Source organism: Cibotium barometz, chromosome 12 (genome assembly GCF_041138505.1).
Source record: "Cibotium barometz isolate CiBa-2024 chromosome 12, ASM4113850v1, whole genome shotgun sequence".
Lineage (NCBI taxonomy): Eukaryota > Viridiplantae > Streptophyta > Polypodiopsida > Cyatheales > Cibotiaceae > Cibotium > Cibotium barometz.
This window is the reverse complement of record NC_141057.1, coordinates 52337111-52355112: the sequence shown is the minus strand read 5'-3', so window position 1 is coordinate 52355112 and position 18002 is coordinate 52337111. Positions and strand designations below refer to the sequence as shown.

The window sequence follows — 18002 nt, the reverse complement described above, 5'->3', positions numbered from 1 at the left end:
ACTCAATATGTTAATACTAGCATAGTAATATGATTAACCAGTCTCTCTTGATGGACAATCCATGAAAACACTTTTATTGCATATATAGGAGTTGGTGGAGCCATAACTTAGATTGGTGACACATTCTTCACCAAGTCTATGGGGTCCTTTATAATGGCAGTACTATAGAGGGGTTTTGCATGCTACATAATTGTTATCTGGCTCTTGTGGTTGTACTCTTGCTTAGAAAACCAGTATTGGTATTTAATTATGGTCCTAATAGTACATGGGCTATGATTTGAGAGGTTCCTTTATGTAAGGAAATTTATTTTAGAATTTAGCTCATTTTTTCAGATTAGTTATCAGCACTACATTAATCTAAGTTGCATTTGAGGTAAGAGGTTGAGGTTGTAAGACATGTAAAGGTAAGTGTACCTCACATGTCCTCTCTTTGGGTGTTTTTTACACTATCAGTCCAATGTTGAGTGGGATTCACTATTATGAATGGTCTTGAAGGAGCTGGTAATGCAAGTAGAGGCCTTGGTTATCAAGGCAAAACATGAGTAGCACGAGGATAAGGAAACTATTTGTCACCATGATCACCCGCACTTAGTGTGTCTAGCAAAGTTATGGGCAAGACACGTGGGACAATATTTGGACATTACGATTTGCCATGTATCAAAATCTGATTTGACTGTGGATGAAATGCAACCCACTATAGACCCTGTACGATTTCAAGTTGTATGCGTACTGATAAAATTGTATGCAAAGTCAAACCAAACAACTGTATGTTTTTTATTTTTTTGAGATAGCAAAAAAAGAGTTTTTGTGCAGGGTTTTTGGGTTTCTTTGGATGCAAACATGTGAAGCCCATTTTTACTATCAATTTGGAAGAATTAGCATAATATTTTTGGGATTTTGAGCTTCTGTAAGAGAAAAGAAAAAGTGGCGAAAAATGAAAAATGTACAAAAATTGAATTTGAAGACAAACATAACTCAGTGCTCGAGGGGTAGGTTGGGGAGGTATTGAGCGAATATCCTTTCGTAGCAAAGTTGAAGTAGGTTTGGGGAGATTTCAGAGGATCTCCAACTTTTATCAAAGTTTTAAATGAGGCGAAAACCGACCGGCTGGTGAAGCCTCACAATCGGGAAAAGGCCGTTGTCAAATGTGGCCACTAGCCAGCCTTAGGCATAGACACCAAAACTAGAGGGCCCACTTGGTGGCTGCGTGTGATCCCACAGGCCACAAGGTTCCCCCACTAGAGGCCATTCAAGTCCATATCGTGTGAACAACCTATTGCATGGACAGCCATATGTATGAGGTAACATCAACTAATAAGCGCGCCCACGGAAGCGGCGTTTGGGCGTCGGACGAGTGTGAAATGAAGCCGTTGAGAAACCCTAACCCTAAGTGGTTATATAACACGCTCCAGCAAACGGGGATGGGTGTTCTAAGGGCTTGTGGTGCTACAGGGAGGATGAAATGCACTGGGCACTGAGAGGGCGTCGTCCTCTTCGTGATTGAAATGCTTACTCTTGGGCCTAGAAAACCCATTTCTGACCTTCTGTGCTTGTATTAGATAACAGATCAGAGATGCAGAGCCCCCCGAGTCTTTGCTGTGATGATTCAATCCTGAAGTACCATCAAAGTCTTAGCTCCTCTGAGAGCGTTGATCGAGACCTCTTCTATCTGAGCAAAGGCGTCTGCTGAATCTGTATGGTTCTTTTGTTCTTCTCTTCGAGGTTGGAAATCTATCTATGAAACAGTCGATGATCCAGTCTTTCGTAATGTGCGCTGTCTGTGGCTTAATTATCATCTGATTAGCTGAATTTCCAACGCCTGCCCTTGTATCCATGTCTGTGTATGTATGTGCATTCATGTCTAGTATATTACATATACATGTCTGTGCGTGTGTGTTTTTATATGTGTAGTTGAGGAAGAGAAGGACTGAAATTTGTACATGTGTATTTGCATACAAATGTGCATGTGTGTTTAATGACTTAAGATGAAAGGAACTTAGGAAGAGAGGGTTGCACGTGTGTGTGTGTGTGTGTAGTTAAGATGGGGAAGAGAGGGATTTGTACATGTGACTTTTTATATGTTAAGATGAAAGAAAGAGAGGTTCGTACGTGCTGTGTGTGTGGGGATAATGTGTATTTATATTAGTGATTTCATAGTGAAATATGGAATCATTCAAGGTAATGTATTTCATGTAGCCGTTTTCTGATTTGAAAATTCTCCTTTTTGCATTCAAAATGGAAAATGAAAATATCTGAACACATATCAAAACTCGAAGTGACCACCTATCAAATGAAGAGGGATGCAAAAGGGTATTTGCACTAAACCACTCCCTAAGTTGGCTTTGTTAAGCTTACAGACATCAATTTGTTGGTATAACAGTGATTTCATAGTGATATAAAATGACTTTAGGTGATATATGTCAAGCATTTGATCAGATAATGAGAATTCTCATTTTTGCATTCAAATTGTAAATATGAAATATCCAAATGCTTGCATAAAAGTAACTCATAAGTGACCATTGTACTCCATTACTGTCTTAGGTGATCTCTCGTTAGTCTTAATGAGTCCTTTTTTAATTTTGCGCTGAAAAAATACCAATATGTTATTATTCCACAGTAAATTGGTGATTCTTGCTTTTACACTTCTACATTTAGTCTCATTTTTCATATAGCATTCAAACAACAGTGATTCATCTCTAGCAAAGCTTTCTTCGCAAACACTTGTCATAATCCAATTTCGGAAATCTCTTAAATAACTTGCGTAAATGTCTTAAGATCATTAGAAAATTTAACCTCTTGGAGATTTTAGGTGATGAGCCTTGACTCTATATTGTTAGAAAATGTTGATTTTAAGCAAATGAAACATCATAATAATGGTTTGCTTTGTGGTTGTAAACTTAAAGTTAACAAAATATGATGATTATAACTCGTTGACTAGTTGAATCTTAAACATTATCATAATGTTTCATAAATTGCTTGTTCAAAAAACAATAATTATGTGGTGATATCTCATTTGATATGATACAAATCTCAAGAAGCGACGAGGTAGAAAAAATTGCATCGATGGTTGTCTTCCAATGTACATGGCAAGCATCATTCTCAAAACATGTACAGCATAATCATTGTTATGTATTTGAATGCTAATATACATAAACAGCATACGTCAATCTTTGAACATGTTTTTAAACTCATCTCCTACTTGTGTGGTCTTGTTCTTTTTTTTTAATTCTTTGTCCTTCCTTATATTAGGTAGTATGGACTATTGAATTTCTCATCAAAATTTTGTTCTTGATCATTGAAAGTGAGATTATAAATTTGTATCTTCGTATATAATATAAAGGAAGAAGTAGTTTGTTCAAGTTGTCTTTTTAAAAGCCTCTACAACACTTCCAATATTAGTTATCACTTGCAATGCGAATTGCTCAACTTCTAATTTTTAACTTGTAGCCACAAGAGAGTTGTTTGACATCTTCGAGCTTAAGTTCTTGTATGCATGGAATTTAAGGGTGAATGATGTAAGTTGGATTGATATCATTCCATCGAGAAAATTGGTATAAAGAAAGGTTTGTGAGTAAGACTAAGCTCTGCAAATATAATGATTTTAGAATGTTTCCAAGTTGAAAACTAATTAAAGCAAATAGTTGTGAAAATTCTTGAGGGATGGTTTATGAAAAGAAATTATCGTGCAAGGGGAGAATGGTTAGTTCACGAAGGCTATCCAATTCGAGATTTTATGCGATGAAAGTGTTAGTTTGAGAAGGAACTTGGAATGTAGTCGAAGAATATAATGTTTCAAGGGAGTATGGAGAGGAGATTGAGATGGTTGAGTTGTGGCTTGAACAATCGATGGGAAAAGAGAGATGTTTGGAGAGGAGAGGTTGGTGAAGGAGAATAGGATAAAAGTCGGAGAGAATTTGGTGGAAAAAGTTGAAGGTTGCAAGGATGGTGAGTAAAGGCAAGATGGAAGTAGACAAACTCACGTTGAGGAGAGAGAAAAAATGTTAATCCAACTTATGTCATTGTGTATAGAGGGTCTAATTGGAGCTGTTGAAAAGTTGTTTGATGACAAGGAGGGAAGCAATATTGTTGGAGAGTAGAAGCATTGTAGGAAGAGTTATAACAAGAGAAGTAAAAGCTACAAGAAACCTTCATTTATGTTACATTTTCTCTTTTCTTCTAGTGTGTGCAATGACATGTCGATCAGGCGGTAACAACATTGGGAGAGATGAAGGTGAAGATGACGACGAGAGAAGGCAAGATGTAGGCATTGGTAATAGAAGATCCTCCATCAAAATAGTTGTGGACATCTAGTATTGTGTGAAATGTTTCATAACTATTTAATAGGCATAAAATGATCACATCAGTAGCATAGTTTCTTTGTTAGTAATTTTTGATTTTTTTTCTAAACTTTTGGTGTATTGCATACACATTCAAATGATGTGTTTACTTATTGATGTGTATCAATTTACACAAGATATTTGTCTTCGCACAACCAATGGCTTGTTCTTGTAGCGTACTCTTGACTCAATTTTTTTTTCTAAATTTTTTTTTTCTAATGATGGCTCTTACTTTGGACACAAACAACTCATTTTTAGAGTAAATAAGAGCTATTATCCTTAAATCAAGAAGTCAAGATAGATACACTAAAAGATCATATATTCAAGATGTAATGCAATGATGTTCAAATTTATAATTTGAATGAGTGAGTGTAATAGTTTTATATAGTAATAATGATATTATTCGCTTCAAGAGCATGGTAATAATTGATGTACTTCATTGATATATTATGAGTAGTTATTGTAATAGCATTAGGACGCTTATGAGTCAAGTGTTTATTTTGTTATAGTTTAAGTGAGTGAACACTTGTGATTATATATATAAATGAATCTCTAATAATATAAATTTGTTTTCCATTGTATAATAGTCTTGTTCTTGCTAATCTCTCTAAATGCATGTTAGTGAAGTAAGGTGAGAGAAGAGATGAGTGCACATATTGCAATGCGATGATGTGATAACGCTCGTGGAAGTCTCAATGAAACTGTTTTTTAAGGAGTTGGTTAGTTTGGAGACCTCAAAGATTACAAGCTCAGTCAGTGAGAAAATGTTCACAACGGTTGTGGTTCATTAGATAATCTTTGGTTGGATGTACTTAAATGGGAGTTCAGGTGAGCGAAAATATTTTTGAAGTTACTATCAAGCAATCATTTTTGGGTTTTTTTAATCATTTCTTAAATGTACACATTATCTATTGTTCTTTGTCTTAATTAATGATTTTCTAATATCGTCGAGTTATTGAGATCAATGCTCTAAATCCATCTCCCAATTTCATTTGTCATATTGACAATAAGAGTGTCATCGAGTTTTTCATTCCCTGTTATATTAATTTCTTTGAAATTTGGTTTCTTGTCTAACACTATCACAAGTTCTAAGCCTTTAGACATGTTAGATACCAACCCTTAGATACTCACACCTTGAACATATTGACTAATCTAAGAAGAAGGGTTGTCCAAAGACTAAGTGAGTCTCTATCCATATTAATATTCACACACGGCTTAAGTGATTTATACAAAAACATAGTCATACAGATGTTCAAAATCATGGACAAATATGATGGAACAATTAATCTTGTTCAATATCCAAACTGTCCCACCAAGATACAAGCGTTGAATCTATGCATAGTGGGAAAGGCTAGTGGATGGTTGATCACATTGATGTCGACGATTAAGACAAACTTTAGGACCTTAAAAATAGCCTTTATCCATGGCTTTTTAAGATAAGATGATTGATAGACCAGTACAGCGAAAGAATAAAAATCTTGGACTTACGATGTGAGCCATAGAAGAAATTAAATAATACTCAATTGAAGAGATATTTCATGATGGGCTTAAAGAAAAGCAGCTTACATAATTTGATAATTGTATCGAATCTGGATACATTCAATCAATGTTGTAAAGAAGTAATACGTGTAGATGACAACACGATGGAGGATGATCATGATACGAGATGTTCTGCATCTAAACTAAGTGAAGCAATAGCTAAAGAAAAATTGAACTCAAAATTGTCTTTCCTTGAATTTTATGCAGTCTTACTTAAAAGGCTTGAATCAAAATCACCAAGAGAGAATGAGCTCTCTTAAAACCAACAATCCTTAATGTCTCCAAGTGATGGGCGAGATGTCTTATGTTCAGTGCTATCACTATGTTTATCCTAATCTTCATTGTGCATACAAGGCGCCTATCTTTCTGTATTGTATATATTACAAAACCTTTAGTCATGACACCACAATGTCCCAATTCATCTACAATTAACTCAGAATCTCCATCTTCCATGTCCCAACAACTAACAAACACAATTAAAAGGGTCAAAATTCCTCAAGAAATAGTTCAACAAACACTTCAATGTTTCTATTATCTCGTGAATTGCACAAAGTAGCAGACTGCACAATTTGAAATACTTCCATGTCCACAGTCACTGACACCTTGCAACCCATATGTGAATGATGTGGCATTGATCATATATTTCAAGATTGCTCAAGGTAAATTGTGCAACTTGTCTCACACAACTCTTAACATCTTGAGGATATAAAGCGAGAAATTGTCCATGATATCCTTAAATGTGCTTACACGCTTACAAGCCAAGATACGAGATATGATAAAAAAGAATGCAAAAGAAAATACTTCAAAATGAGTAGAAGAGCATGTTTTAAAATAGAAGTCAAAAGAGGAAACAAAACTTTCTAAACCCAAGAAAAATCAGGGGTAATAAACTGCCAAAACCAAAGTTGAAATAAAGCACAAGGAAAAGGAGCCTATGGACGGCCTAATCCTAAATGAGCCAAAAGCTACACATGATATAAAAGCATCCATCTCAAATGTTGATATTCATGGATCAAGCTCTTTAATGATAATCAACTATCTAATTAGATCTTAATCTTAATCTAATTACAACTCTAATTTATGGTGGATAAAAATAAATTATACTCATGGTGATGAGTGTGTGCTAATTAAGTTTAGACTCAAGTTCAGTTAGGTTACAAGATGAAAACTTGTACTCATAAAAAGACTTGAGATGTTATTCTTGTATTCCAATGCTTCAAATGTCCTCCTTTTATATGAGGAAAGTACAACAAAGCTATGAAAGCTCATGTGGGATAAATTGACTAGGTGACTTGGCATTCTAGCATTACTCATTTCAACATCAAAGATTACCACTCAAAACACAAAACCCACGGGGAAGATAGAGAACAAAAAAAACAAAAAAGAAGGTCGAAAACATTATGAAAACCTCATGAACCAAGGAAAGTCAGAAAATGTTACAAGTTCTAGTATGTAACTTGGTGAGGATAGAACAAGCTCTGATTCATCACTCAGTGCATCTCACAAACTAATCAAGAAACTAGAACTCGTCTAACCAACCCAAACTGAAAATCATGATCACATGACATATGAGCAACACAAAAAGCAAGCTTAGGAGAGCATGCTTAGTATTGTTGAGTGTCATACATGATCACCGGTTGTGATTGAACGTCATAATGTTAATCTTTAAAAAGCAACCAAAATATAAAAACTAGAGGAGTAACGCTTTTCCTTTCAAGAGGAAGACGTACTCTCTACAGAAGAGTCATTAGAGATAGATTAAAAAGCACGTAAGGAATTCAATGAATCTCTTACAAAATTAAAGCAATCTCTCAAATTCTCATTTGAAGGAGTGCTCTTCTCTTGGAGGTGAAGCCAGCATAGCGTCAGCACTTGCATCTCTAAAGGTTAAACATGAGTTATACCAAGACATCAAGAGCTACATAGAACAAGACTGTGAGGATTCACAAGTTTCCAAATAGACTTCAGTTAAAGTTCTCAGAGAACCAAGTGTGCCATTGTACACATTGGGTACTTTGAAAAACTAAGAGCTAAAAAGAGGATGAAAGTAAATGGGAATATGAAACCGAAATAGGATTTGAAGCTAAAATGAAAACTAAAACATCTATGGTTTCTCTTGAAGATTCTATGATGGCGGCATGGTTAGATTTCTCTACGACAATGATGTTAAGTATAAATGTGCGTTGATTAGTCCTCAAGCTAGCCCTCGAGCTAGTCATAACATCATTCCAATAGATACTTGGGTGTCTATTGGGATAACCTCAAATCATCTCTAAAAGACAATGGTCTTGCAAGAGGTGACAATGGACAAAACATTGAAGTTTCAGCTTACCTTGGCTGCTATGCTACTCAAATAATCGATGGAAATGTGAAATTTAGATTCCATGTTACCCTAGATTTTCTTGAGTAAAATGTCATCCTTGGTGAAATTTGGGTAAGTGACTTGTTGTATTCAATTGATGAATCCATGCAAACAATCACCTTGAACACTCCTGCAAGCATTGTGAAATTATTATTATGGGAGAAAGAGACCTTAGAGGAGCTAAAACTTCCAATATATCTTACTTAAAATATCCCAGTTGGTTATGGTTGGATTGGAACTTTCCAATAAAATCACCACAATCCAAGCACAACTTTATCCACAACGAGAGCACAATCTCATGACCCTCGAGTTATGGGATTTGTTAGGTTAACTAACACTCACGGCTCATCCTGATAGAATTTCGTTCACACAAGACTTGAACATGCCATGTTTGGGGTACTTTGAATATACAATGTATATTGAAACTAATCCTCATACTTGCAAGTTTTTTGTGGTTGAGTATGTGTTTGAAGCAGATTTGATCTTGGGACATAAATGGACTATTGCTGTGCAAGCACCACTATGCTTTGCTACTAGTAGCGATGGGGTCATCATGATAGTCAACGACACAAAGTTGACAATATCATATTGCATAGAAGAGGATCCAACCCTAATGGATTTTTATGACACAAAGTTGTACCTATACTGCTCGTCAACACGAGCCACAAATTCAAGAATCAATTCCCACGTCTATAACAACGGAGACTTATGAGCGTATTAAAGGATAAACTAACAATGCTCTTTTCATCTCTCTGGATGAGAAGCATGACTGCAGAAGCTAAGTGGCAGACATAAGAACCTATCATCTCAAAAAGGAGAGTAGACACAAGAACCTTTTACTTGCCACGTGGTAGCAATAAAAAAGCCTACCTAAAAATGGTAGAATATCACAAGCCACTCCCAACGATCTTCAATAGCCATTACATTTTTATTAAGCTTATAGCTTACTATATTTTTAGCTAAGTTAATGTAGCAGTTGCTCCATGAGTACATATCCATACTCATGCACTACTGGAGGACATTTGCAGCAAGGCCTTATCATCGATAAATTTCCAAGTACATCTCTAGATGGGAGGGCCATGGTGGGCGAAAGCTTGGTCAATGGTACAATCCATCGCAGAGAACTTTCCTTCAAATGAAAACCTCTCTAAACACAAGTCTTCACAACAAATGGGTCTCTAATCCTTAGTGAAGATATCTATATTAGCCTCGCAAGTCAACGCAATGTTTTCAAGCCTCGCTAACAAGTGGCTATTTCAACAAGTGCAGCTTCATATAAGAGTCTATCTAAATTATTGTACTTCATGTATATTTGCTTCATAAGAGCACTTAAATAAAAATAAAAGCATAAAAAGCACATAGGAAGAAGCATGCAAGAACAAGTCTTACTCAACAAGATCTGATAAGAATTCTGCTACAAAAAAAAAGACTTCATCAAAGGCAAATTCTTCAAATTATAAATGTTGCTTCAATGAATCAAATTCAAAATCTCGTTCTGGTAATTTTGTCTATGTTCCTCTCGATATTCTTCCTTCCCTCCTCCCCCATTATTAACATCTCTTAGTTTCTCCACTAACACAAATCACATGTAAGTTTGCTTAAGATTGCCAAAAGACAAAGTGAGCAAAAAATATTAACAAAAAAGGCTCACAAAAATATAAATTGTAATCATTTGCAAAAACCCCCACCTCCCCATCCCATTAGGAATTTTCACTAACCTCTAACCTTTTTAATTACTAACTAGTCTTTCTTATTCCTTCCGAAGGAGGAACAACCATTGAATGTCACTCAACATTAAAGCTATCAACAAAGCTTGTCAATTCTCCCACACAAAGGTCGATCAACGAGGACGTGATCGACATCAAGAAGAGAAAAATGTTAACCCATTTCTCAGCTTAACGAGAGCTAATACTATTATCTTATATCAAGGAGTTAAGATAGATACACCAAAAGATCATACATTCAAGATATAAAGCAATGATGTCCAAATTTACAATTTGGACGAGCGCTTGTAATGGTCCTATGTAATATGGCGATTTTCGCTTCAAGAGCATGTGGTAGTAAGCTAGGATGAAGACCCAAGTGATTTACTTCATGGATATATTATGAGAGTAGTCATTGTAATAGCATTAGGCCTCTTATGAGCTTAAAGTGCCTGGTCGGCCATAGTTTAAGTGAGTGTAAAAACTTATGGCCATATATATAAGTAAATATCTCTCGTAATACAAAAAACTCTCCCATTATATGCAACAGTCTTTATCTTAATAATCCTCTTGCTAATCTCTCTCTAATGCATGCTAGAGTGAGTGTGTGAGTGAAGTGAGGTAAGAGGAGAGACGTACATGTAGTGCAACAATGTGGCGGTGTGACAATGCCCACGCGTGGGGAGACATGATGGAATTGCTTTCCAAGACGTTTTAGAGCTTGAAGACCTCAAGGGTTATGAGCTTGGTCATTGGAAAGATCCTCATTGGACAGTTGCAGTTCACCAGGTAATCTCTTGTTGGATGTGTTTCAAGGGGGCGTTGGGTGAGCCATAACAAAGCACGACTTCAAAAAATGACTCTGGTTCCAAGCGAGGGTTGTTTCAACTTATCTGAGGTTTGGAAAGGTGTCATTTTTTTTTCAAATAGAAGATACAAAACACACCTAAATAATCTCTTACTATATTATAAGCTCAACTCTCTATTAAGAAACCAGCAAAATGATATATACCAAGCATGTGTTGTGAGCTATGTAGAGGGAAAAGATGGTAGGCCTTTCATGTTTAGCAAGATGCATAACCCAGTCAAGTAAGTGTTGCTTTCTAAGAGACTTCTTATACTTAATTGAAGCTAGACTGGCCCGTGCATCTTGTTGAGAAAAGCAATGTATTAGGGTGTAACATGAATAGAGAAAGGGGAGGAGCATGCACATTAGAGAAGGAATAGACTAAGGGCATATTGGCAAAGGTTGATTTGTTTGGTTATTTGTAAAAGGTGAAGTCAAAGGTAAAAAAGGTAACACATAGAAAGTGCAAGGGAGCACATGTAGTGTGAGCGTTTATGGACACATGGTTGACACTAGGGTGCATACATCTTGTGAGTTGGGAGCTCCATGAGAGCTATATAAGCATGGACTTGGATTAAGTTAATGTTATGGGCTATTGCACCTCCCAAGAAAGAACTCTAACTATTCACAGTTGGAAGAAGCAATAGACAACAACCATCATTGGGTACTTACCAATGCTTTGAGATCACGTCCCTTATCCAAGCTTGCTTTTGGAAGCTCCACTCCTCCAAACTCCACCTCCATGCTGTCACCCGTAGAGTCGCTCGCACCACAACACAAGGCAATCTCTCTCTCACTCTTCCACACATACATGCATAGAAAAGGAACATGTTCTAGAGCACACTCTCACTCTCTCTCATAAGATGAGCAAGAGCTCTCGTAGCATAAAGGGGATTGTGTCCTTCAATTATGAGAAAATGCCTTATATACAATTGGTCCTTATTCACACTTGGGTGCCCAAAACTTACTCACTAAGGTCTTGGGGTGGCCGATATCTCATAATGTACAACCTTTATAATGCCTTTGCATGACACTTATTAATGTCATCAAATGGAGGAGCATATTCGTTAATCCAAAATGGGATTAACATCCCCCTACCTCATGTAGGTTCTGTCTCTCAGAACCTGTTATCCAGGCCGAAAGACATGGTCATTGAACTCATGCCTGTAAAAGTCATGTGTGACTGAAGCTTTTTTAAGGTTGTTCGAAAGGTGGAGTGAGAGGTCCAAAACCCTATGTCAACCATATCTTCAAAGGTGATATGCATGTAGCCTGGAAGACATCTTAGGCGATGATAGTATAGCATCATGCCTCTTTCATTTGGCACTATGTTCATGTTGAAAAAGAGTTGCTCTACACTAAAGCCATCATATCACTCCTTTGGTTGATCGAGAAGCACCAAATCAACTTTAAAAACCTGACAGTTGCCACGATAGCTGAATATTCGAAATACGCGCCACGCTCATATCCATGTCAGCATTTATTGTCATTTTGTTGTGCTACATTTGAAAATGTTGCTAGAAAAAATTGTGAAAAATTGTAGCACACATGTGAATCCCATTGCTTTGCATCATGGAACTACAGTGGGGTGAACCTCCACTTAATTGGCATGTACAACGAATCAACCCTTTGGTTTGGTGGTGAACACTGGTAGTGGAAAAATCTAAAGATATCGAAGAAGGTAGTCTAGATAAAATGCAGTGGGCCTCAGGTTTGTTAGTAGGAGTAACACTCAGAAAGAGGTGTAGTAACTTACTTACCATATAAGAGAAAACTAGATCGGTAGTAGGAATGGACAAGCCTTGTGTTTCTTTCTGGCCCTCTCCTGAACTAGGGGATGGGTGGGTGGGCTTGTTAATTTTAGTGAACTCTTGTAGGTCAATGAGATCTTTTGTGGTAATATTAGGATATTCAATATGTGCTTTATCAAAGTTATATATTACATTAGTCATCATTGCCTCTAAATGTTTATGTATATTACGGTAGAGCTTTATAATACCAAACGGATGATAGAGGGTAGACTCTGAGAGATTTAAATGTTGGCGTGTATTATAAACTTCTAACCACCCATGACTAATGATCCACTGGTAACTACGTGCAACCACCTCGTAGTCATCTGCTGGTGTGGTGGGTATATCATCTGGCATAAACAGGTCAAGTTTGTTGACACTATTATCCAAGAAGATGTCTGATTATTGTAATACCCGATGCCAACTAACGGAGGTTAAGCAGCACGATTGGATATAAGGGATATAAAAATATATCAACTAGCTACTAGTACTAAGTCACCCCTAAAGATACCCATAATGATAATTAGATCTGCATCTCTTTCTATATTTTGGCAAATTAGTGTTAAATCTCCTAAAGTGAGGTCTTCAGTTAAGTTTATCTCATACTGAAGAAGGGAGAGGGTTAGCATAGACAAAAAAAAGGTTAAGGTTTGAGGAGGGGCTGAGAGTTGCTGGCAACGAACCTATCTCCGAGGCTCGTTCAATGAGTAATCTCAATTCATCTATAGGCTTTGTTCTTTCAATCTTTTCCCTTATTGCTAGCTAGCATTCCAATTCTTGTATCCGCGAGTCCTTTGTTGATAGCACATCAGAGATTGTAGCCTCACGTACCATTCGTGCAGCATCCAACTCTTCATATCTTCTTATTGCTTCTTGTGCCCTTCTGGCCGATGCTTTCAATGCATTAGTAGCTTCAATTCTCTTTAGCTGCTCTTCGGCTAATAACTGGCTGCTTCTTTACTGTTGATTGATCAAGCACTTGTTTGTGGCTGGCCATCATCTTATCAATTTTCAAGGATTCTATAGTGATTGCTTCATTTAAGGCTTTGATTTTTTTAGCATGTGCTTTGTTTAATTGCTCCCTTTCAGCTTGAAGATTGAACACTTTCTGTTCAGCTTTTGTGAACGGATTCAGTGAGGGTGGCGATTTGTTTGGTTAACCCTTCTTCTTTGACCTAGAACAGTGCCTGAGCCTCCTTGAGCTACTGTGGATGTTCTTCTTCTTTTTCTTGAGCATTAGCCACCTCCTATTAAAGCTACTCTTTAGCTTATTCAACTTGTGATGTTAGCTCTGTGTTCTCCTTGATTTTTTGCACTATGGTTTTATTGAGCACTTGGTTGTTTTGTTCTAATACCTGGTAGATCTGGCCTCTTGTTCTTTTGTAGCTTTCAGACCCTTGAGAATAACAACTTTGTGTGTAGCGTTGGCTTGGTTGTTTCGTTCTAATACCTGGTATCTGGCCTCTTGTTCTTCTACAGCCTTCAGACCCTTGAGAATGACATCTCTGTGTGTAGCATTGGCTGCAGCCATTTGTTTCTTGAGCAGTTATACTTGATATGTCACTTCCTACACTTGCTTCCATAAGGTTGCATTTCTGTCCATGTAGTAAATGAGTGGCGAGTAAATGACAATGCCAAACCCATTGTTCTTACTCCCAAATGGAAGTGTTTTTTTGGCATGTTTTTGGGAATTGAAAGGTCAACTGCATAACTGAGTACCTTGGTGAGCAAGTAGGGGTTGCACACCTTTGACTGGTGTGACTTTAAGTAGTTCTCCATCTCTCTGTGTATATACCAAGCCCAATCTTCTTCTTTCTCTTCATGCACTTTGGCTATTTAGTTAAGAGAAATCCTGTTATATCTGTCAATGACTGGCTTGACACCTGCATAATTATAGGCATTGCTCGGCATGTTTTTTAAGTGACTTCATTATGTATATTCTCATATTCTGCCCCATTTGAGTTGTAATAATTCCTTTTGAGCATTTCTTCCATGGGTATCTTCTCAATATTGTGAATGTGTATTTTTATCAGTGGGCGGTAACTGTAGAGCCTCATATATCAACTCTTCTGAGAGGAGGACTTGTTCTATTGTGCCATCTGCCTTTGTGACCCGTACCCTCTTGGTTGATTTATCATAAGATTTAAGGTACTCTGCACATAAGTCTATGTTAATTGTGCAGGGAGGCATTCGGCCATTCTTCCAAGCCCTACTCTCTCTAGCTTCCCTTTGACCTCAGTATCTTCCAATATGTGTAAGCATTCAGGGCTATGGTACTAGAGTGTGATCTTCTCGTGTTCAATTTGAACTTATTTACTGATCACACTGACCCCTAGAAATTTTGTGCATATGGCCCAAGGTAATTGAGCTTGGTGCCACGAGTTCCTCTCTTCCTCCGGTCCACGAGTGACCCTGTGGTGTTGGTTTAAGTTACAGCTAAAGTCTCCTCGACTTCTTCTTTAGGTGTAACGGAGGCAGTCATCTATAACATTAGAAATATCTTCAGTCATGAGATGATATGTAGGAGCTCATGGCCTTCCTCTTTTTGTTTCTTTTTCTTTTATGAGTGCTAGTCGGGAAGCAGTGTTACCACGTGAAAGTCTTAAGCCGTGAAAGTGCAGGTGCGAGGCTTAAGACATGAAAGTTTAACATGTGAAAGTGTTAACACATGAAAGAACAGGGTCGGGTGTTAACCCGTGAAGTGTTAATGCATGAAAGTGTTAACATGTGAAAGTTCTAAGCGCGTGACAGTGCAAACACAAGGCTTAAGACATGAAAGTGTAGGTTGTTCGGGTGGTGTTAAATCGTGAAAAGTTCAGGTTATAAAACCGTGAAATGTCAGATGTGTTTTAGGAAAAGTAGAGTGAGTGTGAAACATATCTTAACCATTAAGGTGTGATTGAATGCAGTGGCTAGTCCTAAACATCAAAGGGTGATGTAGTGAAATTTCATGAAATAGCATATTGTTGTTTCACGGGTTTAGGGGAACCTTCACCATTATGAGGTGCTATGGGTGAAGACACTTACACAATTTCTAAACAACTATATACAAGTTCATGTGAATCCACTTGATGTTCCTACGAATACTATTGACAACATGATGTTCCTATGAAGACATATTGTATACATGATGAGAAAGGAAAGAAAAAGAACAAGAAAAGAAGCAATCAGGTAAGCTCCTACCTGGGAGAAAGGATTGCAAGCAATGCCAATGGTGAATGCAAGAGGTGAATGCAAGACTGATGTCAATGAGCACAATGAAGAATGCGGAAAAGGCAAATCAAGCACGACAAAAGAAAATGCACAAAAAAAGAAAGAAGATGCCTTTATGATGTAACCGCCGGTTTCGACGGCTAACCTTAATGAGTAAACCACGTGTTGATGTGCAATTTGGCCTTTGTTTGTGACCATTTCACGTCACATCGTGAAACGATAGGGCAGTTCACAACGTGAACCATTTTGAAATGTTTCACGGCATCAAGCATTAAGGCTGTTCATGACGTAAACCCTCTTTGTTCATTTCAAAACGTGAACTTTCTAACTAGTTCACGACGTGAAATTATATGATCCTTAATGCATGCAAGTTTTCGATACCTTATGGTTGCCTATATTCTCAAGCACAAAAAGGCACAATTTATGCATTTAGAGAGGATTTGAATACACATGAAATGAATGAACATGTTTCATGGCATGAAAAGTGATATGTAATAATCTCTTATTTATTTCCATAGAAGCCAATGTGGTACTTTGGAACTTGTGGAGATATGCTATTTTAACCGCTTCAGTTCAAAGTGGGCGCTTCTAATTTTTCCCTCCACCCAATTGAAAAGTGCATCCACTGTAACCTTTTGGAACTTAGTTTGTTTCTTGTGTATGTGAGTGAATGTTTCCCCTTCCTTCCTCCACAACTTTGTTTAGCCTGTCCTTGGTGATGGTACTTGGTAATGTCGCACTTTTCTGTCCACTTGGTTGAACAAGTTGTTGCTTCCAGACCCACTTTTGTCCTTTTTTATCACTTGATTTAACTAGGAATTGGTCCTGCTGGTGGTTCTTTCTAGTTCTTCTGAAGGTACATGCAATATTGGTTGGGTGGAGCTTGGGTACCCATCCTGTTGTATTACCTTGATAATAACCTTGTGTAGCTAGTAAATCCTTTCGAACCCATTGCTTTTGAATGACTTGATTGCGGTTTCGATCAAAATACTACTTTCGTTCTTGGGTTAGCTTTCCTTTTTTCATGCTTGGGGTCTGATCTTTTTGCTTTAATCCACATGAGACCTTGTTTGTGTCATAGTATCCTTGTGCTTGAAGTTGGGTTTTGGGAACCCACCATTGACGTACTGGGTACTTTTGTTGTTGTTTCTGTGGTTTTGTCGTATGGTGGTGAGGTTGTGACGTGTATGCCTTTTCAGGTATGACCTCTCGTTTCTCCAGCATCATTGATGACTCCATATCACCTGTCATTACCTGTTTTCCTTTGTTTAAGGGGCTCCATAATGGCACGGTAATGGTATCCTTGCTGTCATTCAGTTGTGTTGCTCTTCCTTCCCATTGGATATGACAATTACTGGTGCAAATCCAAGATCGCCCAAGAATCATGTCTTCTTCTTCCATGGATCCTAGGGGCATGACAAACACCTTTCCCACCAAGGGATTATTTCTTATAGAAATGTTTACATTTTAAAATCCCACAGCTTTTGTAGTTGATAAATGCACACTTCGGACTTGTGCATTTATGGCTTCCAGGTGAGGTTTGTCTAGAGCTATCCAGGTTTCATAATAGATCAAGTTATGACTTGATCCCATCTCAATTAACGCAATTCTCTTAGCATGACTCTCCTTAGTAGAGACTTTGACACTGAGACATGCCGGTTCAATGTCCGGTCAATCTCATCATGAAGTGTGAGTGAAGCCATATTCACATGCAATATTTTTTCTTGAAGTCTATGTTACAAGCATGAAGTTAAAAACCTACAAGCAAGCAAGAAGAGAAAAGAAAATCTCACAAGAAAACTATCGCAAGGAAACTAGACTGACCAAACTTAAAAATGGTATGTCCTTTATTACTAGTCTTAATTGCCTATGCACATGACGTTTGTAAGCTTTTCTTTTTTGACATGAAGCATGTGGTATGGTTGCTTTACATATTCCAACATTCTCTTACAGAAGTTAAGCATTCTTTCACACAGATAATGTAGTAAAGTGACTTACCTATGGAGTGATCTTCACAACATACATGGAACTAGAATCCAAGCCTTCTCCAATGGACCCACTATTATTATTTTACTTTTTTCTTAAAGATACCTTTTTTTAGTTAAAATTTTTTCTAATGTTATCAAATATTATTCACTTTCCTCATGGACCACTACGTTTTGTCTTCCTCCATTAAATAATTCACTATCAACTTTGTTTAATTCAATGTCA

General features: G+C 37.3%; 1 non-coding gene across 1 annotated transcript; it reads left to right on the top strand.

Annotated features, from left to right (window-relative positions):
- The first annotated feature begins 1450 nt into the window (after positions 1-1450).
- On the top strand, positions 1451-1543 carry LOC147633568 (small nucleolar RNA snoR118). Its single transcript, XR_015267158.1, has one exon. It is a non-coding gene; the product is annotated as a small nucleolar RNA snoR118 (small nucleolar RNA).
- The last annotated feature ends 16459 nt before the right edge of the window (positions 1544-18002 follow it).